The sequence below is a fragment of the Pinus tabuliformis genome, chromosome 9 (assembly GCF_031772625.1).
Source record: "Pinus tabuliformis cultivar Carrire ecotype Pingquan chromosome 9, CPIR1, whole genome shotgun sequence".
NCBI lineage: Eukaryota > Viridiplantae > Streptophyta > Pinopsida > Pinales > Pinaceae > Pinus > Pinus tabuliformis.
In genome coordinates this window covers 1748659608-1748665104 of record NC_142307.1, presented here as the reverse complement: position 1 = coordinate 1748665104, position 5497 = coordinate 1748659608, and the positions used below count along the sequence as shown (strand labels likewise).

The window sequence follows — 5497 nt, the reverse complement described above, 5'->3', positions numbered from 1 at the left end:
ATTGATCTTGAATTTCTAGGAAATGTTTCTGGTCAGCCATATATTCTCCAAACAAACATCTATACAAATGGTTCAGGTAATAGGGAGCAACAATTCTATTTATGGTTCGATCCCACAGCAGATTTCCACAATTACTCAATTCTCTGGAACCCGAGCAAATTGTGTAAGCTACCTCCTCCTCTGAACATGGTTTAATCCGTTTTTCTACTGTGATGAGTCTATCTCACCTGATATCTTCGTTTCAGGATTTTTGTAGATGGACAACCTATCAGAGTATTTGGGAACAATGAAGACATAGGTGTGCCTTACGCGAACGTGCAGGCGATGAGAGTGTACTCCAGCATTTGGGACGGAGATAGTTGGGCGACTCAAGGGGGACGGGTGAAAATCGATTGGTCTTACGCACCATTTGTGGCTTCGTACAGCAGTTTCACAGCAGACGTATGCGAATGGACAGCCAGTGGCAACTCCTCCCAGTGTTCGGCTAATACTCCCAGTAACTGGTGGAATCAGCCCGCTTATGAGAACTTGACCGATGCCCAACAAACACAATTACAGGGGGTTCGCAGTAATTTTCTAATTTACGATTACTGCGAAGATCCGGCCAGATTCAATAATCAGCTTCCAGCTGAATGCTCCAGACAACCATAAAATAATTCCCAGCGCTTCCATGCGATTGCGGTTGGATTTCATTCCAATAAAGCGTCCCTGTTCGTTGGCTCTTAAAAACACTTATTTGATCTCATTTGCCATCGAAGGCGCTAAATTAAAATTATTTTCTCTCTTACCGTTCTTGTTCTAACCATCTGAACGTTTTTAAAACAGAACAGCATTCATTGTATGTCAACATATGTCATGCATGTCCGTCAAAAATAAAATGATGATTCTCTCATGGAACATGTTGACCCTATTGATTTAAAAATAGAATATTTGGTTAGAATAAGTATGATGTTTATATATGATGATAAGTATAGTTTATTGGAATTTAAGTTTTTGTGATTTAAAATTTGTTAATTTACATTGTCAATATTTGGCTGACGTATTTTGAACTAGCAAGTGTGGTTCATGTTTAAGACAATAAGAAGAGAGAGATCTCAAAAGAAGGTTAAATAGGAAGATAGGCCATCCTAACAGTTAGATGGAAATGGCTAAATTTGACTAGGGAGAACAGTTAGATGGAAAGGGCTAAATTTGACGAGGGAGGACCAAGTGAACCCTATGGATTTGAAAGGTGTTTATGTCATCCTGTGTACATTGGGGAACAGGGTGGTCTATTAACCAAAGGATTAAAGAACATTCCGTTGATATCAAGTGTGGGAGGATTAATTCTTTAGTAGAACATGCAACAAAGACCAACTATCATATATGCATTGACGAGGCTAAGGTCGTGGCAAAGATCTCTCATTTTCATCACCGCAAGTTTGCTTTAGCTGAAGATGCAGTGAAGACCAAGCATCATATATGCATTGATGAGGTTAAGGTCGTCGCAAAAATCTCTCATTTTCATCATGGCGAGTTTAGGGAAGCCATTGAGATTGAGAGGTCTTCTAATAATATTAATAGGGACAACGGCTAAAAAATTACTAGCTATTGATTCCCGCCCTCTCCTCTTAGTTTTTCTCCTCTTTGTCCCTCTTTTTCTTGGATTTTTCTTTTTTATGTTCTATTCCATTTTTATTTTCCTTTTAGTAATTTTCAAGAGCCGGGATTAGCCTCTATTTTTATTTATTTTTTTAGTAGTAATATTATTTATGTATTAATTATTAGTATTTATTTATTTATCGCTATTATTATTTTTATTTTTATCTTTATTATTTTTGAAGAGCACTCTCACGTTTTATTTTTATATCGTTGTTATTATTTTTTTTTGGTAATTACTCACTCTTAATATTTATTTATTTGTTGATTTATTTTAATTTTTTTATTTGATTTTTTTTTAATTAACAATTTATAATATTTGTTACATTTTTCGTAATGAGATATTAAATAAATAATGGAGTCAAAAAATTAATTAATTAATTAATTAAATATTAAATATTTAAACTAATTGAATAATTCCCTCCCCTAATTAAATATAATCGTTTGGTTAAGTTATAATAATATATAAATTAATTAATTAATTAATTAATTAGTAAACAATATAATTTCTCTTTCTGGGTCAAATTTAACCCTTAAAATGACCTGATCTATCTTCCTATTTAACTTTTTCTGAGATCTGTCTCTTTATCTTGCCCTGAACATGAACCACATGCCCCAACCAAACATTAACAATGTAATTTTTTCTGAAAATCTTCATAAATTAATAAATATAATTTAATTTGAATTTCATAATATATCTTTAACTAAAATGTGATTTTTAAAAATACATTTTTAAATACATAAATAAATTTAACATTTTAAAAAAATTACACAACACATTAATTTTACAAATTACAAGTTATACAAATTACAATTTTATTTAAATTTAACTAATAATTTTATTTTATTTGTATGGTCTTTCATCTTTTATTCTCTATTTTTCACATAACAACACTATCACTACGATCTAAAACCATTTGCGTTTTGAGTGCATATGGCCAGAGAGCAGATGCAAGAAGATATTTTTATCTTCGTCCCACGCCGGATATCAAGTGTTTGATAAATGGATTGACTCTTAATTAACTTGCTTTTGACATAAAAATTAAATAAATTGTAAAATATTAATATTAATATTACAATATTAATTTTATTTATTTTTTAAAATATTTTCATTTTATTTTCTTCTCACTTTGCAATAATCTTTTTATTTTGCAATGATGATCACATACAGCCTTCCTCAATTGACTTGAACTTGCATACATATAACACCCTTGTCGTCCCATCATTTTTGTTCTTTCTGGAACACGTGGAAAATAAAAAAACCACTCTCATAAAATAAGTTAAAAAAAATAATCAAATAAAATAAGTTAAAAAAGTAATCAAATAAAATAAGTTAAAAAAAGTAATCAAATGAATTAAAACGTTTTAACGTAATCAAATGCATTAAAAAGATTGTGGCTGGTGTTAATTAACATTAATGTTATATTATAAACCAATTTTTTTGGTCCATAAATTCAATGAAACTATGAATATTATGAATAAATGATTCTTGCTAAAAATAAACCACTTTTTCTGCAACATCTTTATTGTAATTGTTTTTCCTACAACATCTTTATTGTAATTGTTGTAAGAATTATAACATTGTGAAATCAAATCATTCTTATTTTAATTTTAATGTTTGCCACTCAATTTCAATTCCAATGTGTAAGATTCTGGCTTTTGTGAAACAAAACAATGTTGAGGATCTCTTGGCTCTTGTTTTATTTGTTTAATTCAAGGTTTATTATGATTTTGAAGGGAATATGCAGAACATATGCTTAGTCTTCATGCTTACCAATCAGTGTAGTGTATTAAATAGTTGTTTGTTGGCATTGATTTTTAATAAATTAAAAAATTAGATATGCTTTAGGTGTCTCCCCACCCACCAATTTCCTAGGGATTTGAGATTATTCCAATTCTAATAAGTTCTTCTATGATAAGTTTCTCATTATTATTTACAACATCTATTTATATGTAAGAAAAATTTATTTAGCAAAATGGTCCATTTTATATTAACATGTGTAATTCAGTTTTTTTTCTTAAGTTAAACTTGACCCAGAACATTTGGCTTTTCGAGACCTATAAAAAGATACAACTTTTTTCTTATTGCCTAAGGCTTTTTATTTCAACTTAAGATAGATGAATATCTCTTGGTTTTTTATTTTATTTTTTAATTGAGGGCTTAGATTTATTCTCAAGGGAATATGTTCAACATATGGTTAGTTTATTCCTTATCAATGTATTACACAGTTTTCTAGGTTGCATTGAATTATAGTAAATTAAAAAAAATAGATTCATGCCAAGCGCACCAATTTCCTATGGAATTGATATTATTCTAATTCTACTAAGTTCCTCCATGATGAGTTCTTCATTATTATTTATAAAATTCATTTATATATAAGAAAATTATATTTAGCAAAATGGTCCATCACTTTTAATAAATTTAGCCTTCCCACCCACCAATTTCCTTCCTATTTGTGATTATTCCAATTCTAATAAGTTCCTCCACGATAATTTACTCATTATTATTTATAGCATTAATATATAATTTGTTTAATTTTTTAGTTAAAGTTAACCCATAACCTTTTTATACATGGTTAATCAAGGAAATCAGTGCATTAGTGATAAAAAAGTTAATATACAAACTATATAGTAACTGGCTCTCCAGGTGAGATAGCTGGAGAGTGTACAAACACTCATACACGCCCTATATTTCATTGAGTTAGATGAACCTCGAATACACGCCCTATATTTCAATTGAGACTTCACAAGGTGTATTCAGTGCAAGAGGTGGGGATTCAACTTGGTTGTTCTATCTCACCCAATAAAGACTTTTAAGACAACCACCAAGTGATGCAGCTCCAACATGCAGATGTCTGGTTGGTTTTGTGCCAGATTTCACACCCTCTCTCGAATTGAATTGTGATCTATCACCCAACGACAACCACATCCCTCGACTCCATATGCGCAGGTTCACCACATGCAGCTCCAGCACGCAGCTGTCACCGAACAAGGCACCAACACGCAGCACAGGTTGGCTCTTTGCCTCCTCGATTAATGCCACGACAAACGCTAGACTCACTGATCACCCGAGAAAACCACAGACTAATGTACAGATCCTCTCTGTGTCACAGTTCTGCAATTAGCCCTTCGGAGTAGTGAAGACCCTAACGTCACCCTCCAATTCGGCCTTACTACACCGCTAGCATGACTGCCAACGGAAACAACGACCAAACTTCTCACCGCTCTGGAAGATCCGCTCTCACCACACAACAAATTCTATGTGACATTCAACACCAATCAACAGCGTCTGATCCATGCCATAGCAGATCCGCCTCCACTGCTGCAATTTCCAACCTTTGGCATTATACAGCTCTTCACCACACTTCCTTTGCAACAGATCCAAACTTGAGCAACAGATCCACGATTTTTGACCCCCACGCAGCACACCGAGCTGCTTCAGCAACCTCGAACCCTATCAAACTCCACGGCTATCCTGGCCTCCTGCATTCTGTAAATGTGTTAGAAAACCTGCACATATGAATCTAGCTAGTAAAGGTTGAACACACAGCTTTGCAGAGCAAAAGCACTAAAAGAAAATCGAAAGAAGAAAAGAATGATTCAATTGAAAATTATGTTACAATGCTCATGATATAGCATTACTGGGTGAAGATCCCAAGGTAATGACTATAGTGGTGATCAATGAGAAGACTCAACACCTACAACCAGTTCCGGAGATAACTAGTCAGTTGCGGAGTTAAAGAAGGAGCAAATCAAGGAGTAAATCATGCAAAAGGAATTTTGCATGCAATCTCATGCTCTAACTAAAAGTGTGCATGTAGATGTGTAGTAGTTCCAACATGCAAAAGGAATCTTGCAT

The 5497-nt window shown here is 32.9% G+C and overlaps 1 pseudogene; it reads left to right on the top strand.

The window, feature by feature from the left end:
• Positions 1–251: 251 nt before the first annotated feature.
• LOC149155703 (putative xyloglucan endotransglucosylase/hydrolase protein 10 pseudogene) lies at positions 252–738 on the top strand (annotated as a pseudogene).
• Positions 739–5497: the final 4759 nt, after the last annotated feature.